Source organism: Phyllobates terribilis, unplaced genomic scaffold (assembly GCF_046119375.1).
Source record: "Phyllobates terribilis strain yellow unplaced genomic scaffold, ASM4611937v1 Scaffold_6__1_contigs__length_29720123, whole genome shotgun sequence".
NCBI lineage: Eukaryota > Metazoa > Chordata > Amphibia > Anura > Dendrobatidae > Phyllobates > Phyllobates terribilis.
This window is the reverse complement of record NW_027362766.1, coordinates 9,151,419-9,174,833: the sequence shown is the minus strand read 5'-3', so window position 1 is coordinate 9,174,833 and position 23,415 is coordinate 9,151,419. Positions and strand designations below refer to the sequence as shown.

The 23,415-nt window shown below is 54.6% G+C and overlaps 1 protein-coding gene across 2 annotated transcripts in view; it reads right to left on the bottom strand.

The window, feature by feature from the left end:
* The window catches only part of CGN (cingulin), a 75,730-nt gene extending 74,507 nt beyond the window's left edge, over positions 1-1,223 (bottom strand). For both annotated transcript variants that reach the window (XM_073637343.1, XM_073637347.1), the window contains exon 1: positions 1,138-1,223. The gene's annotated coding sequence lies outside the window, so the exon portion shown is untranslated. The remainder of the gene's footprint in view (positions 1-1,137) is intronic.
* Positions 1,224-23,415: the final 22,192 nt, after the last annotated feature.

Genomic DNA, 23,415 nt, shown 5'->3' with positions numbered 1-23,415 from the left:
GCCAGGCGTCACACACACACAGGACGGGGGTCTAACGCCATATAGGCCAGGCGTCACACACAGGACGGGGGTCTAACGCCATATAGGCCAGGCGTCACACACAGGACGGGGGTCTAACGCCATATAGGCCAGGCGTCACACACAGGACGGGGGTCTAACGCCATATAGGCCAGGCGTCACACACAGGACGGGGGTCTAACGCCATATAGGCCAGGCGTCACACAGAGGACGGGGGTCTAACGCCATATAGGCCAGGCGTCACACAGAGGACGGGGGTCTAACGCCATATAGGCCAGGCGTCACACAGAGGACGGGGGTCTAACGCCATATAGGCCAGGCGTCACACACACACACAGAGGACGGGGGTCTAACGCCATATAGGCCAGGCGTCACACACACACACACAGAGGACGGGGGTCTAACGCCATATAGGACAGGCGTCACACACACACAGAGGACGGGGGTCTAACGCCATATAGGACAGGCGTCACACACACAGGACGGGGGTCTAACGCCATATAGGACAGGTGTCACACACACACAGGACGGGGGTCTAACGCCATATAGGACAGGCGTCACACACACACAGAGGACGGGGGTCTAACGCCATATAGGACAGGCGTCACACACACACAGAGGACGGGGGTCTAACGCCATATAGGACAGGCGTCACACACACACAGAGGACGGGGGTCTAACGCCATATAGGACAGGCGTCACACACACACAGAGGACGGGGGTCTAACGCCATATAGGACAGGCGTCACACACACACACAGGACGGGGGTCTAACGCCATATAGGACAGGCGTCACACACACACACAGAGGACGGGGGTCTAACGCCATATAGGACAGGCGTCACACACACACAGGACGGGGGTATAATAATAATAATATAATATTACAGAATATTCTGCACATGACAGTCTTTACACGCGCAGCCCCGGTCCCCTCTCTCCGCTCCTCCATCCCCGCAGCCCCGGTCCCCTCTCTCCGCTCCTCCATCCCCGCAGCCCCGGTCCCCTCTGTCCGCTCCTCCATCCCGCAGCCCCGGTCCCCTCTCTCCGCTCCTCCATCCCCGCAGCCCCGGTCCCCTCTGTCCGCTCCTCCATCCCGCAGCCCCGGTCCCCTCTCACCTCCTGCGCTCCTGCTCCGGTCTTCTCCAACCTGCTACTGAGCTTCACCTCCAGCCGCACAGCACCCTCCCTCTAGCCCCGCCCCTCAAAACACCGGTACCAATTACAACCCTCCATCCTCTGTCCTTACTCCCTTCCCTTCTTCCCTTCCTCTCATTGGTGGAAAGCAGAAGAAGGCGGAGGCAGAAGGTGAGCTCATGCACAACCTGAGGCAGAGTGGCTTCAAGTCACGTGATGAGCGCCATGTTTCTGGTTGTCAAGCAACCATCGTTTGCTGCCACCGCACTGAGCTTTGCTCCAGCGGACGCCGCACGCCGAGCTCTGCCCCAGCAGACACCGCACGCCGAGCTCTGCCCCAGCAGACACCGCACGCCGAGCTCTGCCCCAGCAGACACCGCACGCCGAGCTCTGCCCCAGCAGACACCGCACGCCGAGCTCTGCCCCAGCAGACACCGCACGCCGAGCTCTGCCCCAGCGGACGCCGCACGCCGAGCTCTGCTCCAGCGGACACCGCACGCCGAGCTCTGCCCCAGCGGACACCGCACGCCGAGCTCTGCCCCAGCGGACACCGCACGCCGAGCTCTGCCCCAGCGGACACCGCATGCCGAGCTTTGCTCCAGCGGACACCGCACGCCGAGCTCTGCCCCAGCGGACACCGCACGCCGAGCTCTGCCCCAGCGGACACCGCACGCCGAGCTCTGCCCCAGCGGACATCGCACGCCGAGCTCTGCCCCAGCAGACACCGCACGCCGAGCTCTGCCCCAGCAGACACCGCATGCCGAGCTTTGCTCCAGCGGACACCGCACGCCGAGCTCTGCCCCAGCAGACACCGCACGCCGAGCTCTGCCCCAGCGGACACCGCACGCCGAGCTCTGCTCCAGCGGACACCGCACGCCGAGCTCTGCCCCAGCGGACGCCGCACGCCGAGCTCTGCCCCAGCGGACACCGCACGCCGAGCTCTGCCCCAGCGGACACCGCACGCCGAGCTCTGCCCCAGCGGACGCCGCACGCCGAGCTCTGCCCCAGCGGACACCGCACGCCGAGCTCTGCCCCAGCGGACACCGCACGCCGAGCTCTGCTCCAGCGGACACCGCACGCCGAGCTCTGCCCCAGCGGACACCGCACGCCGAGCTCTGCCCCAGCGGACATCGCACGCCGAGCTCTGCCCCAGCGGACACCGCACGCCGAGCTCTGCCCCAGCGGACATCGCACGCCGAGCTCTGCCCCAGCGGACGACGCCGAGCTCTGCCCCAGCGGACACCGCACGCCGAGCTCTGCCCCAGCGGACGCCGCACGCCGAGCTCTGCCCCAGCGGACGACGCCGAGCTCTGCCCCAGCAGACACCGCACGCCGAGCTCTGCCCCAGCGGACACCGCACGCCGAGCTCTGCCCCAGCGGACATCGCACGCCGAGCTCTGCCCCAGCGGACACCGCACGCCGAGCTCTGCCCCAGCGGGCACCGCACGCCGAGCTCTGCTCCAGCGGACACCGCACGCCGAGCTCTGCCCCAGCGGACACCGCACGCCGAGCTCTGCCCCAGCGGACATCGCACGCCGAGCTCTGCCCCAGCGGACATCGCACGCCGAGCTCTGCCCCAGCGGACGCCGCACGCCGAGCTCTGCCCCAGCGGGCACGACACGCAGCACTGCTACTCCCAGTGTATACACCCTTCCGTCGTATACCGGGAACACCCCACAGGACCCTCGGTATAATAGGAACACCCCACAGGACCCTCGTTATAAAGGGTATACTTCGGGTCACCTCTTGCTTGTAACCTGCAGTCTCCTCCACGATCCATTACTGTCGTCTTTCTGTTATACTGAGGACGTGGAAAAAACTGGCACAAAGGAGAATAGGAGCATCTGCCGCCATTACTCTCGGCTCAGTCTGATCGGACAGGTGTTCTCTCATTCATCATGACCCTCATCCTGGGAACCAGTGCAGACGAGGCGACCTGTCCACAGCCGCTATCACTGCGCTATAAAACCAGAAATCCACTGCCATCACCACATGACGGCTGATATCCGATATATATGACGGCTGATATCCGGTATATGACGGCCGATATCCGGTACATGACGGACGATATCCGGTACATGGCGGCCAATATCCGGTACATGGCGGCCGATATCCGGTACATGACGGCCGATATCCGGTACATGACAGCCGATATCCGGTACATGGCGGCCAATATCCGGTACATGACGGCCGATATCCGGTATATGACCCTCATCCTGGGAACCAGTGCCGACGAGGCGACGTGTCCACAGCCGCCATCACTGCGCTATAAAACCAGAAATCCGCTGCCGTCACCACATGATGGCTGATATCCGGTATATGGCGGCCGATATCCGGTATATGACGGCCGATATCCGGTACATGACCGCCGATATCCTTTACATGACGGCCGATATCCGGTATATGACGGCCGATATCCGGTATATGACAGCCGATATCCGGTATATGACGGCCGATATTCGGTATATGACGGCCGATATCCGATACATGACGGCCGATATCCGATACATGACGGCTGATATCCGATATATATGACGGCTGATATCCGGTATATGGCGGCTGATATCCGGTATATGACGGCTGATATCCGGTACATGACAGCTGATATCCGGTATATGGCGGCTGATATCCGGTATATGACGGCTGATATACGGTACATGACGGCTGATATACGGTACATGACGGCTGATATCCGGTACATGACGGCTGATATCCGGTATATGACGGCTGATATCCGGTACATGACGGCTGATATCCGGTACATGACGGCTGATATCCGGTATATGACGGCTGATATCCGGTATATGACGGCTGATATCCGGTATATGACGGCTGATATCCGGTACATGACGGCTGATATCCGGTACATAGCGGCTGATATCCGGTACATGACGGCTGATATCCGGTACATGACGGCTGATGTCCGGTACATGACGGCTGATATCCGGTACATGACGGCTGATATCCGGTACATAGCGGCTGATATCCGGTACATGGCGGCTGATCTCCGGTATATGGCGGCTGATCTCCGGTATATGGCGGCTGATCTCCGGTATATGGCGGCTGATGTCCGGTATATGACGGCCGATGTCCGGTATATGACGGCCGATATCCGGTATATGGCGGCTGATCTCCGGTATATGGCGGCTGATCTCCGGTATATGGCGGCTGATGTCCGGTATATGACGGCTGATATCCGGTATATGGCGGCTGATATCCGGTATATGGCTGCACGGTGCGTGTGGAGCATCAGTCCGCACCGCTCACCTTCATATCGTGCTGCACCTTCCCTGATTGTGTTTGTGGCGTAGAACGCCGGGGCCTGGTAATCCAGACATAAATCGTTATCTGCAGCGCACTATAACATGATGACCGCCATAAAATCATTCCAAGAGTCAAAATCCAGAATTCAGAGCGGGAAATAGGCAGCCAGGCTCACTATATATCTGTCAGGCGCTAGAGCAATGTCCCGTATATATCACTGTGTATCTGGCAGGAGCGAGGTCCTGCCGATGTGTAGAGAGGTCAGGGGTGCAATAATCTGCAGGATATATCAGCACATATCTGTCCGGAGATGATGGCAGCCTGCTCCTGCAGATCTAGGCTGACAGTCCGCTTCATGCCTCATCATCTAGCAAACATGTAAGGATCCCCTATAAACATAACTAGCTGTCAGGAAGGATTAGCACGCCGTCAGGAATCCTGGTGTAATGGCTGCAGTGTCACATCAGCTCCATATAATTATCGTTATTATACAATAGGAAACATATGATGCCATTAAGCATAATAACCTATAACAATACAACAATAGTTCTATAATCCAGCCATTCATCCATACCCGACAAAACGCTTAGATGATCCTCTTGTACAGGAGCAGCTGCAGCATCTGTAGGGGCAGCCGTAGCGTGCACAGAGAACAGCTGCTGCATGTACAGGAGCAGCTGCAGCATCTGTAGGGGCAGCCGCAGCGTGTACAGAGAACAGCCGCTGCATGTACAGGAGCAGCTGCAGCATCTGTAGGGGCAGCCGTAGCGTGTACAGAGAACAGCCGCTGCATGTACAGGAGCAGCTGCAGCATCTGTAGGGGCAGCCGCAGCGTGCACAGAGAACAGCCGCTGCATGTATAGGAGCAGCTGCAGCATCTGTAGGGGCAGGCGTAGCGTGCACAGAGAACAGCTGCTGCATGTACAGGAGCAGCTGCAGCATCTGTAGGGGCAGCCGTAGCGTGCACAGAGAACAGCTGCTGCATGTACAGGAGCAGCTGCAGCATCTGTAGGGGCAGCCGCAGCGTGCACAGAGAACAGCCGCTGCATGTACAGGAGCAGCTGCAGCATCTGTAGGGGCAGCCGCAGCGTGCACAGAGAACAGCCGCTGCATGTACAGGAGCAGCTGCAGCATCTGTAGGGGCAGCCGTAGCGTGCACAGAGAACAGCTGCTGCATGTACAGGAGCAGCTGCAGCATCTGTAGGGGCAGCCGTAGCGTGCACAGAGAACAGCTGCTGCATGTACAGGAGCAGCTGCAGCATCTGTAGGGGCAGCCGTAGCGTGCACAGAGAACAGCCGCTGCATGTACAGGAGCAGCTGCAGCATCTGTAGGGGCAGCCATAGCGTGTACAGAGAACAGCCGCTGCATGTACAGGAGCAGCTGCAGCATCTGTAGGGGCAGCTGCAGCATGCACAGAGAACAGCCGCTGCATGTACAGGAGCAGCTGCAGCATCTGTAGGGGCAGCCGCAGCGTGTACAGAGAACAGCCGCTGCATTAACAGGAGCAGCTGCAGCATCTGTAGGGGCAGCCGCAGCGTGTACAGAGAACAGCCGCTGCATGTACAGGAGCAGCTGCAGCATCTGTAGGGGGAGCCGCAGCATGCACAGAGAACAGCCGCTGCATGTACAGGAGCAGCTGCAGCATCTGTAGGGACAGCCGCAGCGTGTACAGAGAACAGCCGCTGCATGTACAAGAGCAGCTGCAGCATCTGTAGGGGCAGCCGCAGCGTGCACAGAGAACAGCCGCTGCATGTACAGGAGCAGCTGCAGCATCTGTAGGGGCATCCGCAGCGTGTACAGAGAACAGCCGCTGCATGTACAGGAGCAGCTGCAGCATCTGTAGGGGCAGCCGCAGCGTGTACAGAGAACAGCCGCTGCATTAACAGGAGCAGCTGCAGCATCTGTAGGGACAGCCGCAGCGTGTACAGAGAACAGCCGCTGCATGTACAGGAGCAGCTGCAGCATCTGTAGGGGCAGCCGCAGCGTGCACAGAGAACAGCCGCTGCATGTACAGGAGCAGCTGCAGCATCTGTAGGGGCAGCCGCAGCGTGTACAGAGAACAGCCGCTGCATGTACAGGAGCAGCTGCACCGTGTACAGGGAGCAGCCGCAGCGTGTACAGAGAACAGCCGCTGCATGTACAGGAGCAGCTGCAGCATCTGTAGGGGCAGCCGCAGCGTGTACAGAGAACAGCCGCTGCATGTACAGGAGCAGCTGCAGCATCTGTAGGGGCAGCCGCAGCGTGCACAGAGAACAGCCGCTGCATGTACAGGAGCAGCTGCACTGTGTACAGGGAGCAGCTGCAGCATCTGTAGGGGCAGCCGCAGCGTGTACAGAGAACAACCGCTGCATGTACAGGAGCTGCTGCACCGTGTACAGGGAGCAGCCGCAGCATGTACAGAGAACAGCTGCTGCATGTACAGGAGCAGCTGCAGCATCTGTAGGGGCAGCCGCAGCGTGTGCAGAGAACAGCCGCTGCATGTACAGGAGCAGCTGCAGCATCTGTAGGGGCAGCCGCAGCGTGTACAGAGAACAGCTGCTGCATGTACAGGGAGCAGCCGCAGCATGTACAGGAGCAGCTGCTGCATCTGTAGGGGCAGCCGCAGTGTGTACAGAGAACAGGCGCTGCATGTACAGGAGCAGCTGCAGCATGTACAGGAGCAGCTGCAGCATCTGTAGGGACAGCCGCAGCGTGTGCAGAGAACAGCCGCTGCATGTACAGGAGCAGCTGCACCTTGTATAGGGAGCAGCCGCAGCATGCACGGGAGCAGCCGCTGCATGTACAGGAGCAGCTGCCGCATCTGTAGGGGCAGCCGCAGCGTGTACAGAGAACAGCTGCTGCATGTACAGGGAGCAGCCGCAGCCTGTACAGGAGCAGCTGCACCGTGTACAGGGAGCAGCCGCAGCATGCACGGGAGCAGCCGCAGTGTGTATAGGGAGCAGCCGCAGCATGAACAGAGAACAGCCTCTGCGTGTACAGGGAGCAGCCGCAGTGTGTACAGGGAGCAACCGCAGTGTGTACAGGGAGCAGCTTCAGCATGTACAAGAAGCAGCTGCAACGTGATCAGGAGCAGCTTCACTGGGTACATGGAGCAGCCGCAGCATATACAGAATCAGTTGCAGCGTGTACAAGAAGCAGCTGCAGCATGTACATGGAGCAGCCGCAGCATGTACAATATCAGTTGCAGCATGTACAGGAGCTGCCGTATTGTGTACAGAAAGGAGCCGCAACGTGTGCAAGAAACAGCCGCAGCGTGTATTGGAGCAACCACAGCGTGTACATGGAGCAGTCGCAGCGTGTACATGGAGCAGTCGCAGTGTGTACAGGAGCAGCCGCAATATTTGTATACAGGATGAACTGGAAGAGCCATAGTGTTTATAGGAGCAGACACAGCATATGTGTGTGGACACCATAACTAGTCTGACAGTTCTGGATCATCCTCTGTATATCAGGAACACACTGTAAGACCCTCTGTATATCGCGAACACCTCACAAGACTGTCCATATACCGGGAACACCCCACAAGACCCTCCGTATACCGGGAACACCCCACGAGACCCTCCGTATACCGGGAACACCCCACAAGACCCACCGTATACCGGGGACACAACACAAGACCCGCCGTATACCGGGAACACCTCACAAGACCTGCCGTATACCGGGAACACCCCACAAGACCTGCCATATATTGGAAACACCTCACAAGACCCTTTATATACCACAAACACCCCACAAGACCGTCTGTATACCGGGACCACCCCACAAGACCTGCCGTGTATCGGGAACACTCCACAAGAACCTCCGTACACCGGGAACACCTCACAAGATGCTCTGTATACCAGGAACACCCCACAAGAACTGCTGTATACCGGGAACACCTCACAAGACCTGCCGTATACCAGGAACTCCCCACAAGACCTGCCGTATACCGGGAACACCCCACAAGACCCGCCGTATACCGGGAACACCCCACAAGACCCGCCGTATACCGGGAACACCCCACAAGACCCGCCGTATACCGGGAACACCCCACAAGACCCGCCGTATACCGGGAACAAACCACAAGACCTGCCATATACCGGGAACACCTCACAAGACCTGCCGTATACCAGGAACTCCCCACAAGACCTGCCGTATACCGGGAACACCCCACAAGACCCGCCGTATACCGGGAACACCCCACAAGACCCGCCGTATACCGGGAACACCCCACAAGACCCGCCGTATACCGGGAACACCCCACAAGACCCGCCGTATACCGGGAACAAACCACAAGACCTGCCGTATACCGGGAACAAACCACAAGACCTGCCGTATACCGGGAACACCCCACAAGACCTGCCGTATACTGGGAACAAACCACAAGACCTGCCGTATACCGGGAACACCTTACAAGACCTGCCGTATACTGGGAACACCTTACAAGACCTGCTGTATACCGGGAACACCTTACAAGACCTGCTGTATGCCGGGAACAAACCACAAGACCCGCCGTATACCGGGAACAAACCACAAGACCTGCCGTATACCGGGAACACCCCACAAGACCTGCCGTATACCGGGAACAAACCACAAGACCTGCCGTATACCGGGAACAACCCACAAGACCCGCCGTAAACTGGGAACAAACCACAAGACCTGCCGTATACCGGGAACACCTCACAAGACCTGCCGTATACCGGGAACACCTCACAAGACCTGCCGTATACCGAGAACACCTCACAAGACCCTCTGTATGCTGGGAACACCCCACAAGACCCTCTGTGTACCGGGAACACCTCACAAGACTGTTCATATACCAGGAACACCCCACAAGACCATCTGTAGAACACCCCACAAGACCCTCCATATACCAGGAACACCTCACAAGACCCGCTATATACTGGGAACACCCCACAAGACCTGCCATTTACCGGTAACACCCCACAAGACCCTCCGTGTACAGGGACCACCTCACAAAACCCTCTGTATACCGGGAACACCCCATAAGACCCTACGTATACCAGGAAGACCCTACATATATTGTGAACACCACACAAGACCCTATGTATACCAGGAAAACCCCACAAGACCCTCTGTGTACCGGGAACACCTCACAAGACCCTCTGTATACCAGGAACACCCCACAAGACCCTCTTTATACCGGGAACACCCCACAAGACCTGCCGTATACCAGGAACACCTCACAAGACCCTCTATATACTGAGAAAACCTCACAAAACCTGCCATATACCAGGAACACCTCACAAGACCCTCTGTATACTGAGAAAACCTCACAAGACCTGCCGTATACCGAGAACACCTCACAAGACCCTCTGTATACTGAGAAAACCTCACAAAACCTGCCATATACCAGGAACACCTCACAAGACCCTCTGTATACTGAGAAAACCTCACAAGACCTGCCGTATACCGAGAACACCTCACAAAACCTGCCGTATACCAGGAACACCCCACAAGACCCTCTGTATACCACAAACACCTCACAAGACCTGCTGTATACTGGGAACACCCCACAAGACCCGCCATTTACCGGTAACACACCACAAGACCCTCCGTGTACCGGGACCACCTCACAAAACCCTCTATACCGGGAACACCCCACAAGACCTGCCGTGTACCGGGAACACCTCACAAGACCCTCCGTATACTGGGAACACCCCACAAGACCCTCCGTATACCGGGAAGACCCTACATATACCAGGAACACCCCACAAGACCCTCTGTGTACTGGGAGCACCCCACAAGACCCTTCGTATACCAGGAAGACCCTACGTATATCGTGAACACCCCACGAGACCCTACGTATACCAGGAACACCCCACAAGACTCTCTATGTACTGGGAACACTCCACAAGACCCTCTGTGTACTGGGAACACCCCACAAGACCCTCTGTGTACCAGGAACACCCCATAAGACCCTCTGTGTACCGGGAATACCTCACAAGACCCTCTGTATACCGGGAATACCTCACAAGACCTGTTGTGTACTGGGAACACCCCACAAAACCCTCTGTATACCGGGAACACCTCACAAGACCTGCCATATATTGGAAACACCTCACAAGACCCTTTGTATACCACAAACACCCCACAAGACCCTCTGTATACCGGGACCACCCCACAAGACCTGCCGTGTATCGGGAACACTCCACAAGAACCTCCGTACACCGGGAACACCTCACAAGATGCTCTGTATACCAGGAACACCCCACAAGAACTGCTGTATACCGGGAACACCTCACAAGACCTGCCGTATACCAGGAACTCCCCACAAGACCTGCCGTATACCGGGAACACCCCACAAGACCCGCCGTATACCGGGAACACCCCACAAGACCCACCGTATACCGGGAACACCCCACAAGACCCGCCGTATACCGGGAACAAACCACAAGACCTGCCGTATACCGGGAACACCCCACAAGACCTGCCGTATACTGGGAACAAACCACAAGACCTGCCGTATACCGGGAACACCTTACAAGACCTGCCGTATACTGGGAACACCTTACAAGACCTGCCGTATACTGGGAACACCCCACAAGACCTGCCATTTACCGGTAACACCCCCTCCGTGTACAGGGACCACCTCACAAAACCCTCTGTATACCGGGAACACCCCATAAGACCCTACGTATACCGGGAAGACCCTACATATATTGTGAACACCACACAAGACCCTATGTATACCAGGAAAACCCCACAAGACCCTCTGTGTACCGGGAACACCTCCAAGACCCTCTGTGTCCCGGGAACACCTCACAAGACCCTCTGTATACCGGGAACACCCCACAAGACCCTCTTTATACCGGGAACACCCCATAAGACCCTCTTTATACCGGGAACACCCCACAAGACCTGCCGTATACCAGGAACACCTCACAAGACCCTCTGTATACTGAGAAAACCTCACAAAACCTGCCATATACCAGGAACACCTCACAAGACCCTCTGTATACTGAGAAAACCTCACAAGACCTGCCGTATACCGAGAACACCTCATAAAACCTGCCGTATACCAGGAACTCCCCACAAGACCTGCCGTATACCGGGAACACCCCACAAGACCCGCCGTATACCGGGAACACCCCACAAGACCCGCCGTATACCGGGAACACCCCACAAGACCCGCCGTATACCGGGAACAAACCACAAGACCTGCCGTATACCGGGAACAAACCACAAGACCTGCCGTATACCGGGAACACCCCACAAGACCTGCCGTATACTGGGAACAAACCACAAGACCTGCCGTATACCGGGAACACCTTACAAGACCTGCCGTATACTGGGAACACCTTACAAGACCTGCCGTATACCGGGAACACCCCACAAGACCTGCCGTATACTGGGAACACCTTACAAGATCTGCCGTATACCGGGAACACCTTACAAGACCTGCCGTATACCGGGAACACCTTACAAGACCCTCTGTATACTGAGAACACCTTACAAGACCTGCTATATACTGGGAACAAACCACAAGACCCGCCGTATACCGGGAACAAGCCACAAGACCTGCCGTATACCGGGAACACCCCACAAGACCTGCCGTATACCGGGAACAAACCACAAGACCTGCCGTATACCGGGAACACCCCACAAGACCCGCCGTAAACTGGGAACAAACCACAAGACCTGCCATATACCGGGAACACCTTACAAGACCTGCCGTATACTGGGAACACCTTAAAAGACCTGCCGTATACTGCGAACACCTTACAAGACCTGCCGTATACTGGGAACACCCCACAAGACCCGCCGTAAACTGGGAACAAACCACAAGACCTGCCATATACCGGGAACACCTTACAAGACCTGCCGTATACTGGGAACACCTTAAAAGACCTGCCGTATACTGGGAACACCTTACAAGACCTGCCGTATACTGGGAACACCTTAGAAGACCTGCCGTATACTGGGAACACCTTACAAGACCCTCTGTATACCGAGAACACCTTACAAGACCTGCCGTATACCGGGAACACCTTACAAGACCCTCTGTATACCGATAACACCTTACAAGACTTGAAGTAAACTGGGAACACTTTACAAGACCTGCCGTATACTGGGAACACCTTAGAAGACCTGCCGTATACTGGGAACACCTTACAAGACCCTCTGTATACCGAGAGCACCTTACAAGACCTGAAGTATACCGGGAACACCTTAGAAGACCTGCCGTATACTGGGAACACCTTACAAGACTTGAAGTATACTGGGAACACCTTACAAGACCTGCCGTATACCGGGAACACCCCACAAGATCTGCCGTATACCGGGAACACCTTACAAGACCTGCCGTATACCGGGAACACCTTACAAGATCTGCCGTATACTGGGAACACCTTACAAGACCTGCCGTATACCGGGAACACCTTACAAGACCCTCTGTATACTGAGAACACCTTACAAGACCTGCTGTATACCGGGAACAAACCACAAGACCCGCCGTATACCGGGAACAAACCACAAGACCTGCCGTATACCGGGAACACCCCACAAGACCTGCCGTATACCGGGAACAAACCACAAGACCTGCCGTATACCGGGAACACCCCACAAGACCCGCCGTAAACTGGGAACAAACCACAAGACCTGCCATATACCGGGAACACCTTACAAGACCTGCCGTATACTGGGAACACCTTACAAGACCTGCCGTATACTGGGAACACCTTAGAAGACCTGCCATATACTGGGAACACCTTACAAGACCCTCTGTATACCGAGAACACCTTACAAGACCTGCCGTATACCGGGAACACCTTACAAGACCCTCTGTATACCGAGAACGCCTTACAAGACTTGAAGTATACTGGGAACACTTTACAAGACCTGCCGTATACTGGGAACACCTTCCAAGACTTGAACTATACTGGGAACACCTTACAAGACCTGCCGTATACCGGGAACACCTTACAAGACCTGCCGTATACTGGGAACACCTTACAAGATCTGCCGTATACTGGGAACACCTTACAAGACCTGCCGTATACCGGGAACACCTTACAAGACCCTCTGTATACTGAGAACACCTTACAAGACCTGCTGTATACCGGGAACAAACCACAAGACCCGCCGTATACTGGGAACAAACCACAAGACCCGCCGTATACCGGGAACAAACCACAAGACCTGCCGTATACCGGGAACACCCCACAAGACCTGCCGTATACCGGGAACACCCCACAAGACCCACCGTAAACTGGGAACAAACCACAAGACCTGCCATATACAGGGAACACCTTACAAGACCTGCCGTATACCGGGAACACCTTACAAGACCCACCATTTTGCAAGTGACCTAGTTGTCTAGCCATCCCTCTTTAGAAGCTTTCTCATTTTCCCTGCTTCCACCATCTTAAGGACTGAATGATCTCTGCTGGTAATAGACCCCCAGACAAACGCTATTATTAACAAATAATTCATGCCATCACACTTTATGTTACCGCTGTTGTATAACATGTACCAACTTATTCTGCCAATTGGTTGTCATAAAGGAATATTTTTTTGCTTTTAACATAAACTGTTTGTGCCTCAGGAATATGGTCTGATCATACCATATCTCCTGGGCCGGGGAGGAAGCAAGAGAGGATACAGACAGGACGAGCGGGGAGCGCCTGGGCCGGGGAGGAAGCAAGAGAGGATACAGACAGGACGAGCGGGGAACGCCTGGGCAGGGGAGGAAGCAAGAGAGGATACAGACAGGACGAGCGGGGAGCGCCTGGGCAGGGGAGGAAGCAAGAGAGGATACAGACAGGACGAGCGGGGAGCGCCTGGGCAGGGGAGGAAGCAAGAGAGGATACAGACAGGACGAGCGGGGAGCGCCTGGGCAGGGGAAGAAGCAAGAGAGGATACAGACAGGACGGCCGGGGATCGCCTGGGCAGGGGAGGAAGCAAGAGAGGATACAGACAGGACGAGCGGGGAGCGCCTGGGCAGGGGAGGAAGCAAGAGAGGATACAGACAGGACGAGCGGGGAGCGCCTGGACAGGGGAGGAAGCAAGAGAGGATACAGACAGGACGAGCGGGGAGCGCCTGGGCAGGGGAGGAAGCAAGAGAGGATACAGACAGGACGGCCGGGGAGCGCCTGGGCAGGGGAGGAAGCAAGAGAGGATACAGACAGGACGAGCGGGGAGCGCCTGGGCAGGGGAGGAAGCAAGAGAGGATACAGACAGGACGAGCGGGGAGCGCCTGGACAGGGGAGGAAGCAAGAGAGGATACAGACAGGACGAGCGGGGAGCGCCTGGGCAGGGGAGGAAGCAAGAGAGGATACAGACAGGACGGCCGGGGAGCGCCTGGGCAGGGGAGGAAGCAAGAGAGGATACAGACAGGACGGCCGGGGAGCGCCTGGGCAGGGGAGAAAGCAAAAGAGGATACAGACAGGACGGCCGGGGAGCGCCTGGGCAGGGGAGAAAGCAAAAGAGGATATAACAGGACGAGCGGGGAGCGCCTGGGCAGGGGAGGAGGCAAAAGAGGATACAGACAGGACGAGCGGGGAGCACCTGGGCAGGGGAGGAAGCAAAAGAGGATACAGACAGGATGAGCGGGGAGCGCCTGGGCAGGGGAGGAAGCAAAAGAGGATACAGACAGGTCGAGCGGGGAGCGTCTGGGCAGGGGAGGAAGCAAAAGAGGATACAGACAGGACGAGCGGGGAGCGCCTGGGCAGGGGAGGAAGCAAAAGAGGATACAGACAGGACGAGCGGGGAGCGCCTGGGCAGGGGAGGAAGCAAAAGAGGATACAGACAGGACGGCCAGGGAGCGCCGCTGCTGCTTTCTGTAAGGAAAAACATTTCCCTGCCGGTTAATAACTTGCTTTACCACAATCAGCTGCGTTCCCCAGCTGTAATGTCTGTATACTCTTTTGCTTCTTGTGCATTTTGAGGTGTTTTTTTTCACTTTGTCTAATGAAATGTGATTTATCCCCTAATGGTTGAACATTATACTGACTCATTTGCAGCCACCGTTTTGGAAAATCAGAGAAAAATAGCATTTGCATAATAATTTGGAACGCAGTATATATATATATATATATATATATATATATATATACATACAGTACAGACCAAAAGTTTGGACACACCTTCTCATTTAAAGATTTTTCTGTATTTTCATGACTATGAAAATTGTACATTCACACTGAAGGCATCAAAACTATGAATTACCACATGTGGAATTATATACTGAACAAAAAAGTGTGAAACAACTGAAAATATGTCTTATATTCTAGGTTCTTCAAAGTAGCCACCTTTTGCTTTGATGACTGCTTTGCACACTCTTGGCATTCTCTTGATGAGCTTCAAGAGGTAGTCACCGGAAATGGTTTTCACTTCACAGGTGTGCCCTGTCAGGTTTAATAAGTGGGATTTCTTGTCTTATAAATGGGGTTGGGACCATCAGTTGTGTTGTGCAGAAGTCAGGTGGATACACAGCTGATAGTCCTACTGAATAGATTGTTAGAATTTGTATTATGGCAAGAAAAAAAGCAGCTAAGTAAAGAAAAACGCGTGGCCATCATTACTTTAAGAAATGAAGGTCAGTCAGTGCGAAAAATTGGGAAAACTTTGAAAGTGTCTCCAAGTGCAGTTGCAAAAATCATCAAGAGCTACAAAGAAACTGGCTCACATGAGGACCGCCCCAGGAAAGGAAGACCAAGAGTCACCTCTGCTTCTGAGGATAAGTTTATCCGAGTCACCAGCCTCAGAAATCGCAGGTTAACAGCAGCTCAGATTAGAGACCAGGTCAATGCCACACAGAGTTCTAGCAGCAGACACATCTCTACAACAACTGTTAAGAGGAGACTTTGTGCAGCAGGCCTTCATGGTGAAATAGCTGCTAGGAAACCACTGCTAAGGACAGGCAACAAGCAGAAGAGACTTGTTTGGGCTAAAGAACACAAGGAATGGACATTAGACCAGTGGAAATCTGCTTTGGTCTGATGAGTCCAAATTTGAGATCTTTGGTTCCAACCACCGTGTCTTTGTGCGACGCAGAAAAGGTGAACGGATGGACTCTACATGCCTGGTTCCCACCGTGAAGCATGGAGGAGGAGGTGTGATGGTGTGGGGGGGCTTTGCTGGTGACACTGTTGGGGATTTATTCAATATTGAAGGCATACTGAACCAGCATGGCTACCACAGCATCTTGCAGCGGCATGCTATTCCATCCGGTTTGCGTTTAGTTGGACCATCATTTATTTTTCAACAGGACAATGACCCCAAACACCTCCAGGCTGTGTAAGGGCTATTTTACCAAGCAGGAGAGTGATGGGGGGCTACGCCAGATGACCTGGCCTCCACAGTCACCAGACCTGAACCCAATCGAGATGGTTTGGGGTGAGCTGGACCGCAGAGTGAAGGCAAAAGGGCCAACAAGTGCTAAGCATCTCTGGGAACTGCTTCAAGATTGTTGGAAGACCATTTCCGGTGACTACCTCTTGAAGCTCATCAAGAGAATGCCAAGAGTGTGCAAAGCAGTCATCAAAGCAAAAGGTGGCTACTGTGAAGAACCTAGAATATAAGACATATTTTCAGTTGTTTCACACTTTTTTGTTAAGTATATAATTCCACATGTGATAATTCATAGTTTTGATGCCTTCAGTGTGAATGGACAATTTTCATAGTTATGAAAATACAGAAAAATCTTTAAATGAGAAGGTGTGTCCAAACTTTTGGTCTGTACTGTATATATATATATATGACTGGAAGTTGCAGAAAGATCAGTCAGTGATTGAAGGCAATGACCTGGACACTGATGAAACCTGTAAATGCTTCCAGCTCCAAACACATCAATCACAGCTATATCGTGCCTCTTGAGCTTACACTCTAATCCATGTCCTGATAAGAACTGCACTAATAACGGATCACACCGAATAGTGTGACCTCTGACACCCAAGAAAAATTCATAGCCTTCACTGGGTGCTGCAGCACATACAGGTCTCCCTCCACCTGCTGGTCACAAGGAACACTGCACTTATATGATGTCTCCACCTGCTGGTCACAAAGGATACTGCATCAAATAATTCTAAAACACCTGCAGAAAGTTTTGGTGGCAGCAAACACTAAGGTTTCAGTTTGCACAGTAAGGGTATGTGCGCACATGCAGGATTTGGTTGCAGAAATTTCTGCATCTCTTGGCAGCAAGAACGCGTATTTTGACATTATTTTGGTGCGTCTTTTTTATGCGTTTTTTGTACAACAATGAATCCTTTTTGGAGCTAAATAAAGATATTTGAAAACAGAAAGGTGGGAGATCGCTTTAACCCTTGGATTACCGTTGGACCTGGGGTGAGTATATTGGTTAATTTAAATTATTAACCCCTTTAGGAACAAGTCAGTAATAGTACGTAGCTGCGCCCTGGGACTTATGGACCAGCTACGTACTATTACGCATAATGCGATCGCGCCCGCGCACAAGCGGTGCAGGGCGATCGCCGCCGGGTGTCAGCTGATTGTCACAGCTGACACCTGGTGCTATGTGCTATGCACTGCTGCTGGCACATTAACCCCCGCAATGCTGCTATCGAAGTCGATCGCAGCATTGCGGGGGCAAGGGGGGAGATAAGCGTCAATACTTACCTCCTCTCTGGCGTCCAGCGATGACTGCGGCGGCTCCCGGATGTTGTCATGACGACCTGACGCGCACAAGACTAATGACAACTTATTCAATATGATGACCTAATGTCATCAAATTCTGTCGTACCTCTGGGTTCAAAATGTACACTGCACCCCTTGATAAAATCCTTGAGGGGTCAAGGTCCCAGAATGGAGTCAATGCTGGGGGGGTTTCCACTATTTAGGCGCATCAGGGGCTCCCGAAATGCGACATGGCGTCCGCTCTTGATCCCAGACAATTTTGCGATCAAAAAGTAACACAGTGCCCCTTCCCTTCTGAACCCTGACGTGCGCCCAAACAGTGGTTTTTCCCCACATATGGGGTATCGGCGTACTCAGGAGAAATTGCACAACAGTTTTTAGGTTCCATTTTCTCCTCTTACCCTTGTGAAAATAAAAAAATTTGGGGCTAAAAGATAATTTTTGTGGAAAAAGTTAGATTTTTTTATTTTCACGGCTCCATGTTATAAACTTCTGCGAAGCACCTGGGGGTTCAAGGTGCTCACAATGTGACACCCCAGGGGTCTGGTTGCCACAGTAATAGAAATATTATGTCTGAGAGCAAGTGGGAGGTTTCTCTGGTCAGGAGCCCTAAGCATGCAACACGGCCCACCCAGACCTGGGAGGGGAGGAATCTGCCCTTATAAACTGGGTCTGGGGCGGGATTAGACAGAGACAGAGCCTGCAGAACAAGCAGAGCAGTCAGAGCCTGGAGAGGGAAAGTAAGAACCAGGAGCTCTGTAGGAACAGTAGCTGAATACCAGGGGCTGGAGCTGAGCAGATTTCGCCCTGGTTGAAGACACTAATACCGGACACGGAGTCCGAGGCTGTGGGGACATCCAGGTCCAGCAGCAGAATCCAACCGGCAGGGGATTCCATGTCCTCTGGCCTTAGAAACCCGAAGGCACGGTCACAAGCAAGGGACCAGCACCGCCATCGTGAAGCGGAGGCTAACGGAAGGCCCCAAGTCACCGGCCATACGGGTGAGCACCACACGGTATACTCAGGGACGTGGGCTACTTCTACCCGCATAGAGCAAGGTAGCCAGGAAAGAGTGCAGATAGTCGGGGAGGCCTACAACTCCACCTGGCCAGGGGAGATCGTGCTTGCTCACAGACTGACCAGGCCCCTACTGCTAACCAGTACTCCCGGGAGGGTCTGCGTTATTCCATCAGTAAAGACCCTGAACTGCACCACACGTCTCTGTGTTTCATCGCCGCACCAGCACCATCAGTACTGGGACGCTCACACCATCACTCCCATCATCCACACTAGCTGCCCTGAGGCAATACTCCTCCCGTGGGGAGTTATCCCATACTCAGCTGCGCAAACAACATCAGCCTCAGCGGTCTGCAGCGCAGCGGCGGTCCCCACTGACTGCAATCCACGGGTGGCGTAGTCGGACATTTGTTATTACCTAAGACTGCCACTGGTTTGACCGCCCTGGGCACGGACCGGGTCACCGCCACACTGAGACTACAACCCCCCAGCGATCCGGCTCCGGGTATCCCCTGCACAACACAGGCCCAGGGGGCGCCTCAACTTTGGCGTAGTCGGCAGGATTTCGTGCCCGCAACCACCGGGTACTGAGTGCCTGAAAAAAGACTTTTATATTTACCTGTGGTGAAGTTTCCCGCCATCGGACGCCATCTTGGGTCGTTTCCCGCCATCTTCTGCCGTCTTCCCGCCATCCACAGCCGCTTCCCGCCTTCGGACGCCATCTTCAGGACGCCGCGCGGGAAGAAGAGGGGCGTGGACGCCGAAAGCGCGCGAGATCCGAAGCTCCGCCCCACGCACTGACGCTGCGCAAGGTCCTGGAAGGGAGGAAGAGCGACGCTGACGTCATCGGAGCGCGATGCCAGGTCCTCAACCCCGACGATTGACTGTGGAGCCGCGGCCTACGGAAGAAGAGCATCGCAAGGTAGGCCATGGTCCACTAGGGGGGAAGGAGGATGTCGGACACCGCGGGGAGCTCCACCGCCACACCGGCCGCCAGCGCAACCGCTGCTGCGGTCATGCCATTCACCATGCCCTATATCCTGGGGGCAACCTGGCTACCCCAGTACTCAGGGGAGTCACATACCCTGAGTGACTTTAGGGAAAGACTGGATAGCCTCTTCCAGGTGTACCCCCTCACAGAAGAGCACAAAGTAAGCATCTTGGTGGCCCAGTTAATCGGGGCAGCCCAAAGGGAGGTAAAGTCCTGGTCACCTGGGAAGAAGAGAACTGTCAGAGAAATACTAGCCCGGCTGAAAGACACATTTGACACCCGCACCTCAGCCGAGATAAAACTCAGATTTTACGGGTGCAAACAACGGGCACATGAAAGTATAAGGGACTATGCTCTAAACCTACAAGAGGCCCTGAGAGCCATTAAACAGGCAGACCCTGACAGCGTGGGGAATGAAGACAAGCTGTTGACCGAACAATTTATTGAGGGTCTACTGTGCAATGCCCACCGAACCCAGTTGCGGGCAATGGCCTTACAGGACCCTGACCTGGACTTTGCACAGTTCAAGGACAGAGCCATCCGGGTGCTCCGAGAACCGGCACCAGGTGGCACTGGGACCCACAGGCGCCCTGCTATCACTTATCATCAGGACGCGGCGCCCTTGTCTGCGGGCCTGTGGGAGCCGATGCGCAGGCTTTGAACAATGACCCGGCAACAGACCTGCACCATCAGGTCCAAGAGCTGACTAAGAGTGTTGCCGCGCTAACCAGAACTGTGCAGTCTTTACAGGTCTCTTTTCCAGGAAAGATCCAGCTGGCATCCGGACCGGAGGACGTCCCGTGGCGCCGACTGAGGAGGACCCCACCGGCCAGAGGAAGACCCAGCGACGGATACAACGAGGACGGACGACCCATCTGCCACCGCTGCAATCAACCCGGACATATGGCAAGGTACTGTCATTTAAACGGGCACAACCTGGGGTAGAGGGCCAACCCCCAGGCATAAGATCATCAGGCCCATCAAACTGGCGTGACAAATACGTAGGGGGACGTCCGGTCTTGCCTGTGGTACTGGATGGCATTCCTATGAGTGCCCTACTAGACACCGGGTCACAGGTCACCACCATCCCGTACGTGCTCTTCAAGCGGTACTGGAATGACTCGGACATAACCCGCTACCCAGATGACGACCTGAGCATTATAGCCAGCAATGGTCAGCCCATGCCACAGATAGGATTTAAAGAGGTGACCATTAAGGTCGGTAAAGTTGAACTTCCGGCACAAGGACTGATCATTGTGGACATTGACCGTCGCGAGAGTCACCCAAAGATAACCCTAGGAACTAACGTAATTGAAAACTGTCTTGCAGAGGTGATTCTTATTTTGCAGCAGGTTGCCAAGAACGCCAGTTCCGGCCAGCAGCGTGTGCTCCAAAAACAGATCCGGGCACTGATGAAGCGGCAACAAGTGGAACTATCTGGTGGTGAGATTGGTAGCGTGAGAATGTGTGACCCGTTCCCTATTGCCATGCCCCCAGAAAGTGAGATGATGATTTGGTGCCGGGCAGCTATTGGTCTGAGAGGTAGAGACTACCAAGCAATGGTAGAACCCGTCTACTCAGACAGTAGGCCCACTATTTTGACAGCACGGGGGGTGGTCGATGTACGCCATGGGAGGGTGCCCGTCCGCATCATCAATATCGGGGAGAGAGAAGTATACCTGCCCCGGTATGCTACGCTAGCCAAATTGTTCACCATCAACCAGAACTCTGTACAGGCCGTGGAACCCTTGCCTCCATCTCAACCAGAGGAAGGTAACGGCTCTAAGAAACCAATGGAGAACTGGTGTCAGCAACTGCATTTGGGTACTGACTCCACTCCCTCACACCAAAAACAGGGAGTCTATCGGGTGGTTCAAGAGTACGAGAGAGTGTTTAGTAAACACCCGCTAGACTTCGGGCGAGTAAAGGGGGTAGAACATCACATCCCCACGGGAGACCATCCTCCCATAAAGGAGAGATACCGACCCGTACCCCCTGCACACTATCAACACGCCAAGGGGATGCTAAAAGACATGAAGGAGGCTGGGGTAATTAGGGACAGCTGTAGCCCCTGGGCAGCTCCACTAGTCTTAGTGAAAAAGAAAGACAACACCATGAGAATGTGTGTAGACTACAGGAAGGTCAACCGTATCACACACAAAGATGCGTACCCATTACCAAGAATAGAAGAGTCCTTAGCTGCATTAAAATCTGCTAACTTCTTCTCTACTTTGGATCTCACTAGCGGGTACTGGCAGGTTCCTGTAGCAGAGGCGGACCGGGAGAAGACCGCATTCACCACCCCGATGGGACTCAGCGAATTTAACTGTATGCCGTTCGGGCTCTGCAACGCACCAGGAACCTTCCAACGGTTGATGGAATGCTGTCTGGGACACCGGAACTTCGAGACGGTCCTATTATACCTGGACGACGTCATTGTCTATTCCAAAACCTATGAGGACCATCTGGAACACCTGGCAGAAGTGTTTGAAGCCCTGGCAAACTATGGCCTAAAGGTAAAACCCTCAAAGTGTCACCTACTGAAGCCAAAGGTACAGTACCTGGGACACGTGGTGAGTGCTGACGGAGTGACTCCCGACCCTGACAAGATCACCGTAATTAAGGACTGGCCAAGACCCTCCAGCATAAAGGAAGTGCGGCAGTTCCTTGGGCTGGTAGGCTACTACTGAAGATTCATTCCCGGTTTTACCAAGAAGGCAGCTCCTATGCAGGACCTCCTGATAGGCCAGTCCAGGAAGGCCAAAAACCAGAAGCCACCCTTCAAATGGGAAAAGCTGGAAGAGGAGTCCTTCCGCCAGCTGAAGATGGCCCTCACGGGGGATGAAATCCTGGCGTACCCTGATTACAGCCAGCCCTTTATCCTCTACACGGACGCAAGCAACATCGGGTTAGGAGCCGTACTGTCCCAGATCCAGCAGGGGAGAGAACGGGTAATCGCTTACGCCAGCCGAAAGCTACGGCCCACGGAAAGAAACCCTGAGAATTACAGCTCGTTCAAGCTAGAGTTCCTGGCAGTGGTGTGGGCAGTAACCGAACGTTTCAAGCATTACCTTGCCTCTTTCAGGTTCACCGTGTACACGGACAACAACCCGTTGACACACCTGGACACTGCAAGACTGGGTGCCCTGGAGCAGAGATGGATGGCCCGCCTGTCCAATTTTGAGTTCACGATCAAATACCGGGCAGGACGCTCCAATACCAACGCGGACGCCCTGTCCAGAATGCCAAACCTACCGGAAGAAGGGGAAGATCCAGAGGAATTGGAAGAGATCGAACTCCCTGCTTTCCACCGTCATGGGATTACCCAGTATTTCCACCGTGTGAGGGGCCAGCGATCCGCTACGTTCAACCCCTTACCCCACTACAA